The 19576-nt window shown below is 39.4% G+C and overlaps 1 long non-coding RNA gene across 1 annotated transcript; it reads right to left on the bottom strand.

The window, feature by feature from the left end:
* Positions 1–571: 571 nt before the first annotated feature.
* Positions 572–8404, bottom strand: LOC108894528 (uncharacterized). Its single transcript, XR_001962830.2, has 3 exons — positions 8121–8404; positions 3246–3387; positions 572–1292 (listed from the first exon to the last, which is right to left on the bottom strand). It is a non-coding gene; the product is annotated as an uncharacterized LOC108894528 (long non-coding RNA).
* Between the last annotated feature and the right edge of the window lie 11172 nt (positions 8405–19576).

Raw genomic sequence — 19576 nt, forward strand, 5'->3', positions numbered from 1 at the left:
TGCTTAAATGCAGGCTGTGAATCAGTCAGTGACATATAGAAAAGTACTACGAGCTACGCTTAAAGATTCTTGGCTAAACTCTAATATAAATTTGCCCTTTTCCAAGCAGCCATTCACAGGCCATCTCACTACATCTGTGGAATGACAGAGAAAGGTCTTTTTTATTGATATGGAGCATCGTGTGTCCTCCTTTCCTTGAGGCAGAGTTGGCATAGGCCTGTGTGACTCATTAATCTGTTAGATTGGAACAGTCAGAACATTCGAAAGCCATGTCCCCTTCTCCCGCAGTGCGATTCCTTTGATGAAACAGCTTCTTGGGATCCAGAGGGGGCAAGAAAGGCTATAACTTATGTTTTCAATTACAAGGATATTCCATTTCACAAGGTGCACATTGCATGCTGCATCTGTCTGTGCTATTTGCATGAACATCCTCTTGTTTCATTTGTCACAATCAGACCCAAATCAGCAAGGAGACTTGGATCGGCTATGTCCCCACTTTAGGTTTGCAGCCTGTCACCCAGCCTCTGACTAAAAATATTATGTTTTCATTGGTTTGTTTTAATTGTGTGTGTGCGTGTGTGTGTGTGTGTGGCTTATTTCCTAGAATTTCCCCCAATTAGGAATGCCTAAGCCATATGGTCTATGGTCTAGATATGGTTCTAACTGCTAACCCCATCTTTGACCTGAGTAAGGTGTGTTGTTACACACCCTTCACCAAGAAGGTGTAACATACAGTAGGTTTGTGCTTTCACCCCAAAATCCCAAGAACTGCCGCATCTATGTCCTAAATAACTAAAAGGACCAGTAATCTTTCTCCCTCACTGGTGCATCAATGAGGATGTCAACCTATATTTGTTGGAACATTCAACCAATCTGAAAGGTACAGTTAGTTAAGTGTAGCCCCGCAGAGGCAAGAACATATTTACTTCATCAGTTCAAATTCAAAGCAGTGCAGCCTTGATAGACAATATTACACAAGAAATGTTGAGTTTAAACAGTTCCTTTTGAAATGAAATCAAGAAACCACAAACAATGACTGAGCAAGCTTCTATGACAAAACTCCAATAACAAGGAATCACAGACACATTTGACTTTGCAGTTGAATACAACAGCCTCCCATCCCACATAACAGAAGTTGGAGATAAGAGGGAAATGACTTCAGCAAACAGGTCAGTGGGTTTAATCCTCATCTCTGAAAGTCCAACAATCATGCCACATCCCACTCCAGCAGGGTCCAGTCCTAAGTAATGATGTCAGTGTCCAGCCATCTCTCATCTGTTGGCAGACCTAGGCTGGTTATAGCATTGTTCCATAAGTTAGAGACACTGCCTTGTGGAGTTGGAATCAGTGGAAACATTGTCATCCTACATCACAAACTGGATGCAGTGATTCATTTTGATGCCAGTGTATTTCATCTGAGGTCAAAATTAATGGTAGGTTATACTAGCACACATATACTGTATGTAAACTTCTGTGATGCTCTGTGGAGGAGTCCAGCCTATAGAGTTCACACAAGGCACATCACAAGGCATACAGTAGGCTGTCTGAAAAATAACTTATTGATTGATCCTGGCTTTTGGCCATTTGGGCCAGTCCGCTAAAAATGCACCCACAGCACAAACCACAACAATCTCATATTTCTCTCAAGTGCTCTTGTTTGCTTAGAGGCATAACCTCAATTTGCATTTTTGCCATTGCCCAAGGTTGAGATGCTGGCCAAAAAGGCATAAAAAGGCGAGGAAGTTGGAAATTAACAACTGATTGCCCGATATGTGGAGAAGACTGCCAATGTGGCTTGTTCTCCGAGCCTGTCCCTGAGCTGATTTTCTCCCTGGATGGTCAGTATTCTGAGCTTCTCCAAGTTTTCATATGGTCTTTATCCAAACCTTAGCGATACCCATGAATGATTTCAAATTCCAACTGCCTTCTGCTGCTAGAACAGAGAAGTCAGTCATGTAGTCTGGTGTAGTTGTTCTGTGCTGTCGAAGAGCATTAAGTCTTCTGTCAGCTTCACACATTGTCACAGGATGGTCAAAATCCCACTTGAATGCTTGACAAAGTGGGACTTGACGTTCCCATATGTCTGCAGCACATGTCAAGGCTCCTACAGACAGAAATGGCGTATCCTGATTGTCTAAGAGGAATCTCAACTACTGGCCTTTGAAAATAAGGTCTCACTTCACTTAGAAACTCCAAATTCGGGGACTGGTATGCATATATGCAGACTCAGAAGTGGGACTGTAGTGGCTGGACTAGCAGCCACAAAAGATGGCAATGCAGTGGCTGGACTCTTTGCTGGCTCTTCTAGGTATCTGATGGGTGGTAAGGAACTGCTGCACTATGGTGGCCAGCCATTCTCAAAACTGTCTTGCACCCCAAACCGTGACACTCAGCTCTGAGCACTGGGTGTCTGCTGGGTCCATTAATGTCTGATTGTTGCTGTTGCTGTGACACTGGCTCAAGGACAGAAAGAGGTAAGTGGCTAGCAGTATTTCAAAAAGGTTACCTTAAAACCTTTAAAAGAATAAGAAAGAAAAAGAAGAAGAAAACAACACATACCCCTAATGTGTGTTGCAAAGATAATAGAAAATTAAACTACACTTAATCTAAGGCTTAGCTTTTATACACACAGACAACAAAACAAGCAAGACAAGGCAGGTTATTCAGAAGATACTAGAAAGGTATTGTCTAGCAGCTTCTAAGACTCTACAGTGGGAAACACAGCATCAACAACATATATTTTGGTGCAAGAAATAATTCAGTGATTACATAACCTTACTTTGGAGAAATGTGTCAAACCACATAAGTAAACACTGTAAATGGTCTGTACCTTTGCCAAGTGAAGCAGCAGTGTGTGCTTTTTAGTGCTGTCCAATACTGTTAATTAAAAAATGTTTGATATTTGTAGTGCAGTGTGGCTGCAAAGAAGCTTTGACGCCTTGCGTTTTTGACAGTGGTTAGTTGTGCTATGCTTGTATCTTGCACTCTTCTATCTAATATATTTGATCTATTGCAAAAGAGCGTAATGAATTCTTAGATGATCAAATAGGAATACGGAGTGGCCATGTCTCAATAGAGATGAGTTAGAGATGAATAGAGATGAGATTGGGAGGCCTGTTGAAATGCACAGAACTATGCTGTGTGCAGACAGAGCAGACTAGACTTATGCAGCTATGTATACTAATGCCACTGAGTTCCCCAAATAATAGTAGCGGAGGAAGGGTTAGGAAAATCCAAAAACTTACTGCGAAAACATTGTTTTGTCCTGCCTGCTGCATTGACTTCTGTGCCCGAAATGACAACATGGATGACCACTGGTGTCTTGTGGAGCAACAGCTGCCCTCCCTCAACGCCTCACAAAATCCTTGTAGTTGTTTTTCTGTGTCCCTATAAATAAAGAATAAGTGTGTTAAAGATTTTTCACAGCGCCACAGGGTCGACCACAAATAAATCATTAACTCATTTCACAGGGAGCAAAAACAGATCCCCATATTTGCAGAGAGGTGGTTTATCTATTACAATGTGATAGAGAGTAAAAGCCCATGTTGAGCAACAAGCATTATTGCTATTGTCCTCCTTTGTTGTTCATTCATAAACTTATTCGAACATCAATTTAATGGCCTCAAGTCTCAGGTTTCTACAATATGTCACTCAGGCTACAATACATATTTTTAAAATACTTAATAACAAGTATCCTGCATATGCCATTCTCATATGCTCCCGATATTGTTTTGATGGAAGTCATGATGTGGAAGTAATTTGTTGTTCGAAAGGAGATTAGGCTCCACTATTTGACAGGTGAATCAATGTGGACTCAGGACAACCCCCTACCCTCCTGCACCATCTTCCCACACCTAACCATCTTCATTTCTAGTATTTACCATTTATCTTCGGTCTGTCTATGGATTCCCGACAAGTCCATTAAGCAAGAGACACCTTAATGGCTCTCTGCTGATGATGGAGAATCCCTTGTCTGATGAGAAAGGTGAAAAAGACTAAAAGTGTAACATCATTTTGACCTTTGGGTCTATATTCAGTCACAGAGATGGGTGGGTGAGGTGGATTGGCATCATCATTCTCCCAAATCCCTGAGCTGTCAGAGATGAGCTGACGTAAGTTTGAAAAGGATCTGAGTTTGTTCTGATTTGCTTCTAAATAGTTCTGTTAATGCTGTATGAGACAACAGAGAGCAAAACACAGTTTTATACCAGCCAACACAATCTCTTTGTAGACTTGTTGGTCATTCCAAGTCCCTATCCTCTAACTGCAACAGTGAGGTGGATTGGTTTACCTAAAAATATTTTCCAAGATGTAATAAAAAGATGCTATAGGGAGACAAGATGACACTATGAAAAACCTTGAGTAAAGACCATGAACGAGGACAGAAAAGTAAAGATACAAATAGGAGGAAAGTAGTAAAAGAAAAGCACGGGGGACTAGACAAGAGAAAACAAAGGAGAAAGCTGAATATGGACAAAGGAGGCCCATGGTAGCTCAACTGGCAGGAGCCAAGAGCCACGGCTGAGTACTCTCCACTAAAGATAACAACATCACCCCAGCTTGATTACAGGCCCCAGTGATGGGCTGTAGGCCCAGGCAGAGATTAACACTGGCGTTCAGGTCTTTCTGGGACCTTGTCCCAGCGCTAACACTTACAGACTGAGATCTCTACGGGAGCACACAGTAGAAGCCAGACCGCCTGTCCAATGAAGACTAAATGATCAGGTAATCTGGTTTACACGGCTGCTAAATGGCAAAGAGCTCCATTGTGGTTGATAGTTGCCAAAGGTTACCCCTGCTGCTCCCTGTTATAATATGGAACTGTGGAGATAAAATGAATCAGTTAAGCTCAAATGCGCAGAACTGAATACAAATATAAAACTGTGGGGATGAGATTTTTCTGTGATGACTTATCTATAATGTACCAGCATGTTTTTATGTAGCCTACACCCTCCACCCCCAACCCCCCAACACATACACACAATACATACAAAACATTAATCAAAATATTACCTTAAATCCTGCCTAACTTTTTTTATGGAAATAAGACTTATTTCAGCAATGGGCCAACACACACTTTGAATAATACAGAAGCTACTGTACAGCCACATGCCTCAGAAGAAACAAGTTTGTTAAGATATGCATAAGAATGGAAGTATATCAGCAGTTACAGGCAAAGAGCTCACTGAAGTGTAACCTCGAGAAGATGAAACATAAGAGAAAGATTATCTCTCCTACATTACAATGTGTTAAATATATCATACATTTTCCAACATAGATCAGTTTACAAAAACTGAACACATACACTGTGTTGTGTGTGTGCTGAATCTGCCTCATGAAAATGATCCATTTCAAATGTCAGGTAATATCCCAACCTCAGGGTGAGTTAACACCGCGGAACTGTAGTGGTATCAACTACATTACACTCACCTCTCTGAACTCACTCCACACAGCACAGCAATGCCAGCTGAAGAGCTGACCTGAAACACATTACCTCAGTAATGGTACAGCTGTAACTGATGGCCGCAGTTGTTGGCAGGCACTCCACATTCTGCAAACTCTGCACTCACTAGGACCCTGTGACCATTAAAGTTAAATATGCACTGTCTCACATGGTTCACGACTCAAATAAGATCCAATTCAAGTGGCCAAGAGATAGCATTTAAGTTTAAGTGTGGAGCCCTGCTGTGGGATATATCACATTATGTTATATTTCATGTTGTACACAGAATGTATTAGTGTAGGCAACCCAGAACAGACTTACAAACAGATCCTGGTGACAGAATCATTAATCAAAAACAAACATTAATTCCATCAGCTAACAATAACCAACCCTGTCTCTTACAAAATAAAGATGTATACTACTAATTTGGTTTGCCAAATATGTTTTGGAGGAAATACAACTGCTGCCTGGATTACATTCACTGGTAACATTTTTTCCAAATGAAGAAATGTAACATCCTAAAAAATACATAAGTGAGAGGATAGAGGGGAGGTGATAGGGGAGTTTGCACCCAGTGCTGCCAGGTTTACTCTACTGAAACACAGGATTTAGGATAGGGAAAGACTGAGGTTTGAATGTGAGTGAGTTACCTGAACATAACTGTAAAATTGTTAATCATGTTTTATTTGTCAGGAGTGAATGTTGTAGCAAAAAATTATGAATACACAGAGATAGTTTTGCAGATGCAGTTTGCATACATTCAGTATAAAAGTTTCTTTTTTATAGTGATATGTTACATAATCCTGATAGAATAGTATTTTCCTATGATACTCACTGTATTTACTTATAGAGATATATATGAACATGATTTGTAAGGAGCAGAATTGTACACCAGAAGCAACAATGGAAACAGAAATAAAAGCAGTGGCAACAACTAAGGTAATTTTTGTAATGATTGATCCATCTGTTCTCGATACGAATTATCCAGTTTAGGGTTGCATGCATTAAACAATCACTTAAAACATAAAAGCTACAATTTCTTAAATGAGATTAGGATTTTTAATAGATTCAGCCAGGTTGCATTGTTACTGGACATTCACAAGCTGATATCTGAATGAATATACTTCTTCTATGTTTTATACTACATCTTTCTTCGCTGTATGGCTGAGAAAAAGTGTCTCAATATTGACTATTGAGCAAACCCAGGCTAGAGTTCAAATGTTCAATACTACTGACACATGACATTTCCAGATACCGGATGGATTACTTTAAATATTTAATGTGTTCAAATTGGAGGCATGCATGGAAATGAAATCATGAATACACTTATCTTAAACTCAAATCTGGTTTGCCTTAGATCAACAAGCATGACCCACTGGGGGAGAACAGGGGGGGAGCTCACGCTTATTCAGTGTGCATGAGACTTATTCATTTCTTTTAGTGCAGAATACACGGTTCAGTACTTGTTGTCTATTGCTTGTGATGCTGGTTGTGTCTGAGTGTCTGAGTATGTGCTTTGCTTCCAGAATGGGTTCACATATTTCTGTGTGCATGTCAGTGTCTGTGTATTGGCTCTGAGGAAAAGACTCAGCAGACAGTGACTGAGGCGCCTCTCCTCTGAGAATATAGTAGCTAATAGCAATCCCAGTCCTTGAGTTTTGAGGTTATCCCATTCAATCACTCGTCTTCACTTCAGCAGACACATTACTGGGCTGCAAAGAGACCCTGGTACTGTGGTATGGCAAGCAATAGGATCTGATGCTGCTGAATAGACCTTGCACAGAGCACTTTGTTCCTACTGTTTGTGTTCAGTTAAAACCTAAGGTAATAATCCTGCTGAAAAGGATTATTAATTGAAGATCGGATGTGTGTTTTGAGGCTTCAAACATTCACATCAGTCATTCTAAAAAAGCAGAATGAGACGGCTATGTGGAAAGCAGGCTGTAATGTTGTGCCATCTGTGCTCTGAGCCAAAGGGAGACTCATCCTATTCACACTGCTGTGATTTCCTCTGCATCCCAGCCCAAGGTGACTGACACTTACACAGTGGCAGTGCAGCATGCTCAGAGAGCCATAGCTTAGTTTCTGACAGTAGGCACAAAGGTTTTGACAGGACATGACCCCACTGAGAATGTAACGTCATGCTTGCACCAAGGAATCAAGTTATGTCTTTTATACTAGAATTTTTAAGACTTCAAAGAAATCAAAGTAATCAACATTTGGCAAACAAATTCAAACTAATGGGATTTTGTTTTTTATTTTTAAGCCTTAGCTGGAATTTTAATGATCCTCACTGTGTTTCCCTTATTCAAACAAAGATCAATTCATTTTTGGACCTATCTTTGAAAACAGTAGTCAAAAGCGCTACTGCCTGAAGGCACATCACAACCAATGTATAATATAAAAATAATGGTACAAGCCCCAGAAGTGTTTATGTATCATGATTAAAAATATACCCCTTGACAGCATTCAGCTTTTGGGGGAATCCATAATGCTGTTAAGTTTGTATTCCTCTCAGAACGTGGAAGTTAGCAAGCTAGGCTTATTAGCTTTCACCAATTCCTACAAAACTTTCGTTATTTTAACACCCGCTGCTCTTACACACTAGGTGAGGTGTTGAGCCGTTTTCACATATGAATCGGGACATTGAGATTGTTTGTGGTGGGTTTCTTCTCACCTGCTGGAAATGTTCCGTTTGGTTTAGACGAGGGGTGGTGCCAGGGTAGAGTGTAGCTTGAGGCAGTACATAGATGTCATCAGTACACAGGTAATGTCCATTTAATGTCCGGTCCAATAGATTCAGACCTTTGTCTAACTTTAGCTGTCTCTCTTTCAAAGGTTCAAATGACAAATGACCAGAGTCAAAACTCACAAGAAGTGGGGTAGCTGTTAATTCTGCAATTTACGCACTCCCGATGTCACGTCGAGATTGGAATCACGTCATGGAGTCACGTCATGGAGTCACGTACGGCATCACAGTGTAATGAACAGTAAAACAGGAGGCTCCCAAATATCAGATGGGACTGAGAAACGGCCAGTAGCGTTAGCTGATTTGTTGATATTTAAATGATCCATGGTAATCAGTTGCAACCAAAAATTCACGCACACTGGAGAAAACAAATGGGCAGGCTTCTTGGCAAAAAAAATCTATCTAAATTCATTTTTCCCCAAAACAAGTAAATAAAAAAGTCAAAACAAACCATACTTTGAATATAGTCCTCTTGTTAGTTATTTTATTTTGTGATACTTTTTGAAAACAAGAGCCCAGACTGGCATAAAATACATTTCATTGAATTTTCTTAGAAAAGGGTTATACTAGGTATAATTTTTCTCTCATATAGTATCACAATAGCTATGTACTGCTCTGCTGATCTACTGATGGTCTTAGTAGAGCCTTCCAATATGGCGATATTGGCTGCTATAGTATTGCAAGGTTTTATGAGCTTTGTGTGACAGCTCTCCTCTATCCTCTCTCTCTGTACCTGCCTGATTCTAACACTGCTTGACACTTCTGCTGATGCATAATTCAGTGAGGAACTAATTACCCTGGCAGCTGGTACAAAGAAATTTCCTCCCTGCCCTACTGTTGCAGCAGCTCCTCATACTTTGTCAACAGAGAATTTCCTGCTGCCGGGCACAGTACCACACACTGCAAAGTAAACTACATCCCTGTTAACCATCCGCTCTTTGAATGAAAGTGAAATTGAATTGCTTTCAGGATTACTTGGATGAACACTGTGACAAGCGAGAAATCTACATGTGAGACACAGATGAATTCATGGCTGTCTCCACCTACAAAGTGTGATCAAAATAAAGGATACGCTGTAGTAGTTGCTCAGTATCAGTGGGTTTATTCTTGTCTGATTGTATCTTAGAGGATGATATGAACGCAAATCAAACCAAACAGACAGAATTCTTGCATCAACCTGTTGAAGATGGAAGATTAAAATATTTTTTGAGCGTTGTTTCAGATTTTCCAGAAAAGCTTAATTGGGTTTGCATCTGTTTTTTTTTTTTTCTGTGTAGATCAAACAGCTGTGGTGCCACTTGAAGAACATACTGAAGTGCTGTCAGTCAATATATTAGCAGTGATTATACCTTGTCTTCTTCCAAAAATATTCAACCAAAAAGAAGAGGTTTCTGCAGCTGGTCTTTCCTTTTTCAAACTACTGTAGTTATTAAAATTGTTCACCGTTTATATGAATTCACTTCTTTGACATCGTAGAGGCTAGAATGTGGGGCGAGGATTTTAAAGTCTGTGTATTTCCTCCCAACTACAAAACATCCTCAAGCCAGAGGACCCCTGGAGCTAATGCCACAGCAGTTATAACTGCAAGGTTCATGGTCTTTATAATCAGGCAGCTCATTTGGATATGCATCAGTCATGCTCCAGGCAACTGTTTAGAAACACTTCTCCTCCTCTGTGAAAAATGCATCATTTTAGTTTAACATTCAAATTAGGTAGTTTTCTCAAAACACAAGCAGAACTGACAAAACATTTTTTTAAATCAGTATTCTTTTTTAAACAAATAGTCATATAAATTTCTTTTTTAATCACATATTTGCAATATTAATTGTTGAATAACTGCTAGTTAATATTGAAGCCATGCTATCCCACTTTAAATGATTAGTAAATAAATATACTGTATATATGAGTTACCCATGTGTCTCCAAAGATAAAATATGACATATATTGATTCTTAATGCTACATTAAGTTAGTGCATAATGTGGTAAATAGCATTTGGGATATGCTGTGAGGGAGAATGCATTGCACTGATTTGAGTTTGATAGATAACTTATTCAAATGTAGATATAATTAGAGTTCATATATTTCAAAACAGTATCGCCTCAAGATCCCCAAAGAGCCTATGCAGCAGCACTGCCCTCTGTGAATTTAAACATTAATAACTCTGTCAGTTGGTAAGCCAAAATCAAATGGAGAGCGTATTAGTCATTAGAAGTCACAGAAGTTATTTCCTATCTAGACATAACAATAATTTATTATGTGAAAATGAAATTGGTGAAAAGCGGCTCTGAAGTCTGAGTTTGTCTGCACTTTCTTTGCCTATTTTCACCCTAGCAAATATTTCTTATTCTCTGGCTTTTACTGTTTTCACATCACCAAAATGTTGATGAGACTACCTCTCACTCTGAATTGACTTTGTGATGATATGATCATCTTATATGAACATGTGGCTTTGAGGCTGAATTCGGGCACAGTGGTACGTTGAGCTAAATGTTAACATCAACATGCTAACATGCTCACAATGGCAGTGGTATTATGCTAAGATCATAATTTATCCAATATCTAGGACATAATTTTATGTTGGACAAATTATGACCTGATGATTATATTAGATAAAGTTAAGTGATGACACAAATCATTAGGATTTATTATCTGGACACTGTTGATATTCATATCAAATGTAATGGCAATCTATCCAATAGTTGTCAAGATATTTCATTCTGAAAGTGGTGAACATTTTTTTTTTTTTTAATGTGATAATGACATTGAGACAAGCCCCAGTATCACTAGTACATTTGGTCTTAACATCACTGATGTTAAAGTCTGTGTGAGATATGAACATTTTAATTTATCTTGTTAGAATGTGGTGTAGAAACTATATTCAGTCATTAAGAGAATTCATCTCAGAGGCTCAAACTTTGCATGCTCATTTTATTGGGCAATAAGACAAAAAATAAGACAGACAGAAGGTCAAGAAGTGAGAGGGGATGATGAGTGTATGATAACAGTCTGAGAACAGATGGGAGTGCACGGGCTTGTGGTTGACTGTGGAGGTTAATTGTTTATTTGCTCCAGTGGCTGTGGTCTGTTTAGATTATTGTTATCAGGAGGGATTGAAAATTCGGCAGCCGAGGCCTTTAAGAGCCTGGCTATCTGCAGGCCGAGCATATTGCAATATCTACAAATATGAAAGGATGGATGCTATTAGAGGCCCAGTGTGATACTTTGAGACACCAGAGGCATTGGCAAGTGTGACACGGAAAGAGTGTGATGCTTTCATTTTCTGGCAAAGAGATTTTGACTGGGTGTAGACCTGCAGGCTTGGAGCAATGATGTGATGAGAGTGACAGTTGACAGTTTGTGGAGCATGTGGGTTTTGCTTGCCTTTACAAAGTGTAACAGTGTCCAGTAAAGTTTATAACAGTATAGATGGAGGAAGATGATCTATAGCCTGATGGAAAAACTTTCAGACATTCATAATAAGCAAAAACCTTGTTCGCTTTGTCAGATTAGAGTTGTTCATTTTAAATCAACATTAGCACAATGGCAATAACATAGATTTAAGTAATCTACATGATTTTGTGCGTGTGTGTATGTGTGTCTTTAAACATCTCTCTCAATAGTAAACCCCCATCCTGTTGTTTTCCATTGCTGTAATGATGCTATGTCTAAAAAAAATATCACAAGGAGCACTGCTAAATATGTCAAAATTGCATCATCCTGGCAATAGATATTTACAATTACTTGTCAGTGCACAAATCATGGCGTTATTTCAACACATACCTGCTAGTTGCATAAGATTGTCAAGCAAGTAGCATGTTTGCCTCAAAATAGAGTTGTAGTAGTACTGTCAGTTGAGCCTGGCTCATAACTCTGCATGACAGTGTCACATTTTGAGTAGATCACTAGAATCCAATTAATCCTGGTTATATCCTCATAAAGCCCTCCTGCTATTTCATCTAATGAAGGCAGGCAGCCTCATCATTTCCTCCCCACCCTGAACGGTGTTCTCATGACAACAGGCTGCCCATCCAATACCGCCAACTGCTTTGTTGCCGTTAGCTGTGGTGCATTTCAGGCTCTCACGTTTCCCTTAAAGGCTCACAATAGCAGGCAAGGAGATCAAAACAGTCCACCGGTATGGTATGGTATTTATTAGGATAGATGCTTTGAGCATATGGATGTGAATCTTGATTTTGTTGAAACAAACAAAAGCCTGGGTGAAGCCTCCTGACTATGAGCATTAATCGCTGATAATTGGGGTTATCCTCAACGCCATAAATATTCTTAACCGCTCAATGTCTCGCTCAAGATGAAAGGGTTTAAACCTACTTTATATACTCTCTTTCCTCTGGATGGTAGATGAGCTTAGTAAACAAAAGGACATTAAGCCCATCTTGTGCACTCCATGTGTCTGCTGGACCAGATTAGCCAGTCCCTGCCTCTCAGCAGAAGATGGGCCCAGATGCAGAGCTTCTTGTTCTCATAGAGTGAGCTAAGAGGCAACACATCATTTGACAAGGACAAAAAGCCTTTAAGAGAACAAGGTCATTTCCAATCAAAGTGAAGCACAGTGTTAAAGTAGAGACATGCAGAGTGGAAACTACCCAGGCAGACCTTTCAAATGAAGTTCTCCACTACTTCATTGATATCTCAGCAGAGGAGGAGGGCTCAGTGTTGTTTTGACACATACAGTATCAGATATGACTGGCTGCTAGCTAATAAATCTTTAGAATTTGAGAGGCTTCCTATAAAAAGTGTTCCTCCAGAGTGAAAGCGAGCATTTTCTTCAGCACCACTGACAGAATACTGACAGTTCTGCATGAGCTGTTTATGAAGCCCACTCTGCCTCTGTGGAGTGAAAGCTTTTACAGGGACATATCCACTCCATTAAGGCATGACCATGACATCCCTGAAGGACGTCCAAGGACAGTCAAGTTGCTTCAACTCCTTAAGCCTCCTCTTGCTTTCTCTCCTGTACAACCACACACACGTGTGTATGATTGTCTTTGTTTTCTATCTACTTCTGTATCGACAGTGGCACTGAAGGACACACGTGTTTGTGAAAAAACAAAGATCACAGTTGTTTAGCTTTCATGAAACTGAACAATTAAAAAATATGTATGCACCCTGTGTTGATGTCACTCTGCATCTCATCAGTATCAGTGCAGGGGAGCTGCAGCACTTACCATGCATGCAACCATCCTATATACATAATTCAAGATCACATCCACTATCCATCTGAATGTCCCTCAGTTGTAATATCCATTGCGCTAATGCACCCTTATTCAAACCTCATCTTCTCTCATGGCCTTTTCCCTGTAGCCACACACAAGTCTAAGCTTTGCACTGTCAGCTTAAAGCAGGATCACACAAGACTGTCATTGTGGATATGTGATCAAAGCATTTTGCGCTAGGCCCAGATGCACCATGCCAATAGCATACCTTCAGTGTGACTTTACAGTGAAAGACCTCAGAACAGCAGGGGAATGCCAAATCCTACTCATTCATAATACAGTAGATGGCCTCTTAACAATTACCAGCAGGCTGCTGATCTTCTAGGACAGGCAGAGCAGGAGCACAGAGGTTAGGATGAGAAACATAAATAATGCAATCCATAACAATATTAACAAATTGCTCACCCTATATGTATATGTTCCACATGAAACAGTGTATATTTACAACTAAAGGGCAGATAAAGTATGATATCAGTGTGTTTAAACCTGGATTGTGCAGTATTCAAAATAACTATTCATGTGCAGGTGTACTGTATAGAACGCAACTCTGCCTTACTACACGAGTGCTAATTTGAGCAGGAAAACCTGAGCGCTGGCCCATATCGAACATATGGAGACCAGGAAATTATTTGTGCAAATCACACCCTATAAAAAGAAAAACTAATAAAGGGGGCTTAGTGAAGCAAGCTCCATTTTACAGTACATTACACCTTGAGACAGTGACAGAGAGAGCACGAGAGATAGGGTAGAGTTAGGCAATTGTGTTGTCGATGAATGTACCCAACTTCCTTACTTCATCATTTATCTTGTTCCAAGTGGCGAACACAGACTCTACTCCTGCAAGCCTGCAAGAGCAACTGATAAGTCTCCACATGCAGTATACTATGCCTTACTTCTCCTTTTGATAACAGACGATGGTAGAAAATAAATAACTCTACTACTGTCATGTCTATGTTGACTATAGCAGAGAGCACATTTTTGGCTTGATTACCTGCTATATTTACAATTTCTCTTTGCAGTACCTGGACACTGGTGAGCCTTGACCCAAAGGTCAAGTCATCAAGCACATGGTGGAGTGCTATAAGGAAATGTCCCTGCTGGTTTTAAAAGATCTCCACACCAGCATTTCTTGAGAATAACTAGACACCACATCCAGACCTTGAAATCAAAGGAAAGCTAAAATGTATGTGCATATGTTTACATGCAAACAGAAACCTTGACTTCACTCGGAACTTTGCCTCTGTAACTAACACTGGTTGATTAATGGAGGTACCCAGTCTTGCCCGAGGAGGAGATAAGCAGCCTATCGCTGCTCTAAAGCCTTTCCACATGACCTTGAGAGAGCACTGTAAATGGTAATAGACCTAGGGCTGTTATTAGCTCAGCCCTCTCTCATTTGGCCCAACTCCAATGTCAAAACTACTGTCTGTTTAAATCCACATTTGCAACCTGAAGAGCCAGCAGTCAAGGAATCACACTGGAAAAGAGCTTGAAAATTCAATCTCACTCATAAATACATGAACAGATGATTTATAAAGAGTCAGTTCACACAACACACAAAAGAAAAAAAAATATTTCTTTCTTCTTACACAGAATGTAATGTCTCCATCCAGATAGTTTCAATAAGACATGGCAGGGGTTGGAGATGTTTTGATTTCTTAGGATATTTGAAAAACTTTCACCTAGGTTTTCTCTCTCTCTCTCTGTCCGTCTCTCCCTCTCTTAACCAAAGTTAAGCAGTAAAGTAATTATACTTTCCATGTTGCCAGGCTATCCAGCAAAGGCCTCTGGAAATAACAACTACCAGCCAGGAAACAGCCTGGCTCATAATCTGCTGTAGTAAAATGCAAGTTGTCATTTTTTTAGACTTTTGTTTTTGTGGGAATTCAAAAAACAAGATATAACTCTATATATAACTCTACTCTATTAATTTTACTTATGAAAATTAAAGACCTTCAGAGGTGCTGGTAGGCAGATTTTGTTCTCTTCAGAGAGAATCAGGTTAGCTGTTTCCAGTCTTTGTGCCAGGCTAATTATTTTTGTGCCTAAACCTAACCAAACCTTTAATGTAGCATTGTCAAATCATAAAGGTGTTAGTTATTTATTTTTCACCAGTGATTTTTAACAGTTTAACTGTGACCCATCTCCTGTCGCCATGGGGGTGCTATTTCAGGAAACACTTCTATACATTATACCAGAGTGTGGGAGCAAATGACCTATATAGTTGTTGAGGCTGAATGCCATCCAAAATTTACAAAGGCTCTGACTGCACACACAAACCATACATCTGGCCATAAGCCTGCAAACTGTTCCTATGAAATAAAAGTAAATACACACTGGGATGACTCAAACTATGTAACAGAAAAGATTGGATTTGATATTTTTGGTTGAACTCACCCTTTATGCAGCAAATGTACTTTGTATCTCATTATACTGTGACTGAATATCATTGTCTCTGGCATATTCTGCACAGCAGTACACCCTAAAGTGTTTCACCTGCTTTTTCACAGATACTCTAACTAACACTAATAAGACACTGCATTATGTGTTTTTTATGTAATTGTTAGGAGCTGCCTCAGCAGGAGAGCTAAGACTGCTTCACAGCATTATCAGCCCACTTTGAAAACTCAAATGAACTCATTTTCTATTGCACATTTAGCTAGCTTAAACAGACAAAGCCTCATTTTACTCAGGGGGCTGTGTGCTTCTTTTTATGTCCTTTAATATTACTTATAAATGGCAAGGAAAGTGTGTTATCTTTATATGACTTGGATTGATCTTAATGGTTTAATAAAATAATAAAATTCAATAAAAAAAAACCCCAGTCTCTGGGACATCCAGTGGACTAGTGGTCAAGGCGCATATCACATTACCACAATGTCCACGGTTCAATTACTAGCCATGGGACCTGTGTTGCATGTCATACCCCTCTTTCTCCCCTTCCCACATTTCCTGTTGGGTGTCAAATAAAGGCACAATGTCCAAAAACTAAACTAAAAAAACCCCTCTGTGTCTGTGATTGTGATTCTAGCAGAGCAGAATATTGCATTGTTACTCAGCTGTCTTGTCTACTGAAAAGGTTTGCCATGCACCCTGGCAGTGCTCTGTTGGCTCCCAACAGCAGAGTGACTGAAAGGTCAGCACGTCTGTTCGTCTCACAGCATGAAACATCAGCAGCAGGGAAATATCACGTGAACAAGCTGTGCTTCACATGTTACACAACAGACACACACAATAGATCATGTAAGGCCTTATCATTAATCACCAAAAGAACAGATAAGAGAGTAAAGTGCCTTAAATGTTAGTGTACACTATCTAAACTGCTGAACGAGTGTATTGCCATACACGTATAAAATGATAAAATCAGAGAATATTCCTCCCGTTGCTGTGACATGCACAGCAACAGAGGTGATTGATTTTTATTTTTTTTTTTTATTTGATAAAAAGTGTGTAATATCTTGATTCTCTTTGACAGATAAGAAATGGTATGGTATTAATAAATGCACCATTGCTTGGGATACACATGTATTTCTATTAAACTGTCAGCATGTAACCTTTCATACACAAAAGCAGACATGTCTGTCACTTTTATGCCACAGACAAAGAACCCTTTGCTCACTGAAGGATCCTCTATGTGTTGCTGCCGCATGTGGGAGAAAGGTCTTGAATAGAATATTCTCACATGTACTCTGTTCTGGGACACACTGTGAATTTAGCTAGAAAGCAGACAGTAACCAATCAATATGCAGTGCAGACAGAGGGTATGAGGCATTTTTGTTGTCTCGACTCTGTCCTCCAGCACATTGGATTAGAAATGAAATGATTACAAGAAGAAACCTGACTTTCATCTTTAATTTCAGGGTGTTTACAACCACCTTGGATTGACACTGTAGGCTTTAAAGAACTTTAAATTCACAACCAACTCCTTGGTCGACCTGTCTGTGCGATTAGGCTCATTTTGCTAAAATTGCTGCATTGCCCTGAAATGGGGTGATAATGTATAAAAACAGCTACAGTTCCTATGCTATTCACCCAATATTGATGTGAACACCTTCAAACGATCTGAGGTGAAACTTTAACCTCATAGTCATCGTTTCATTTCAAATCCAATATGCTGGAGTTGCCAAATCAATAAGAACACATATCACTGTTTTAATGAGACTCAGTGACTCAGTAGCCCTGATGCGTCATTGATATCCATCGAACTACTGTATGTGTTTCAGCACTGGCAAGCCAGTTACTTCACTAAGGGTAGCTCTTAATATTAATGACTAAAACTCAAGCACATTTCAAGCACATGAGAATTATGTGGGGTTATTAAAATGTTTGTTTAGCTGCAATGTTAGATTGCACAAAAAGAGTTTGTGAACTTCAATAACTTCATTGAAAAAATGCCAAAAGTGATCTATAGTACCCCAACAAATTACTTTAAGTTTCACTTCCACAAGGGGCTTAGAGATATTTGACAACATTTTGTGTATAATGAATTAAAAAAGACACATTTAACTGGGGATATTGATGTTTGTACTTGCCACACAAAGGAACTAAGGGAGAACACAGAAGAAGCACATCAACCCTGAGAATAAATTGTCCATGCATCTCCATCTGTTCAACCAATTCCAAGAACTCAGAGAGAAGAGACGACGACACAGTGACATCGGCGACAGGAACCAGAGTAAACGGTTTACGTTTTGAGATTGGCTGATTCTCCCTGACAGAATCGAATTGCCAAGCTGAACAGTCTCTGACTGTAGCTGCGCTCCTGTTTCTTAGTTAAGGGGGATCTTCCTGTTTCTTTTTTGCTCACACAAACAGAACTCTTTACTGGCAGCAAATCCACTCAGCCTGAGCCTCCAGGGACAACCTTTACTTTTAATTACAGTAACTTGATGAGAGCTGTATATGAAGATATATTGGTCATTAAAGTACAAGTAGGACAGAACTTTACACAGAAGTAAAGTGTATTCAAGTTTACAGAATTACATCTGCATGATCTTGCAGCAAAAACGTCTGAGTGCTGTGCCAAGTGTCTGTACTTTGTTCAGTAGAAATGTGAGATTGGGCATTTATAATTATAAAGAAATTTATCTCTGTGCTGTATGTTCATTAAAACATTAATTACACTAATGAGTCTGAATTTGTGCACGAGCTTACAATATAAAACATTAAAATTTTTAAATTACTTCATTACAAAGGAGCGGGTTTCTTTCAGGCCATTAATAAAGCTATTACAAGAATTTCCATCGGCACCTCGGTGCGGAGATGTTCTTATCAGAGCCTCACCCAGCTGGCAAAGGGAGGACAGAGATGTCTGTGTCTATGGCGTGGGCCATGGTGACAGAGGGAAGGAGATGAAAGAGGACAGAGAAGTCGGCCAGAGATACCTCCAGTCTGCCTCGGGCTATGCCCTCAGCTCTGTTCTGATGGCCCCCTACGCTGTCAGACTCCTGCAACCATCATACACATTTCTAATTTCTACTGATTCCCTTTCTCATATTCCTCATGAGGCAAAGTTTTCAGTTTGACTCATGATCTGTGATTCACTTGTAAAATGTGTAATTTTCTTTTCAGTTGTGGACGAGACATCTGGGAACTGCTCATGTATGGTTTTCACTGCTATACAGACAGTTTGGGCAATAGTCTCACCATTAGCCTTTGTTTTGGGGTGTATTTAAAACCTGCACAATCATCTGACCGCTTACCTTTCTTGAACTTACTGACTTATTTTGATAGCTACAACAACAAACAATAAAACCATGTTGTAAAAGATCAGTAGATTTATTCTCTTTTATCTATTAGATTTTGATATTGTTGATATGAACAAGCTTGAAATCTCCTACTCTTTTCCTTTAAAAATCAATTAATTAAGTGAATTCTTACATCGAATTTCAGCTGTAACAAATTCAAATTTAAGAGTGATGATAATATATGTAGTAGAATAATATACGCAGACCTTCAGTCTTCCTGTCCATTGTATAAAAACTTGGTTGAGTAAAATTTCATAAGAGAAGCTTTGGATTGCTAACCTGTCTTTAACAAGTACAAACATTTCCAAATGAATGTAGCTGCCAGATTAATGTTAGCTAATTTAGGCAATCTTAAAATTTACGCCGCATCAGTAACAGCCAACTGAAGCTGCAAGTAAATGT

This window comes from Lates calcarifer, linkage group LG16_LG22 (assembly GCF_001640805.2).
Source record: "Lates calcarifer isolate ASB-BC8 linkage group LG16_LG22, TLL_Latcal_v3, whole genome shotgun sequence".
NCBI classification, from domain to species: domain Eukaryota; kingdom Metazoa; phylum Chordata; class Actinopteri; family Centropomidae; genus Lates; species Lates calcarifer.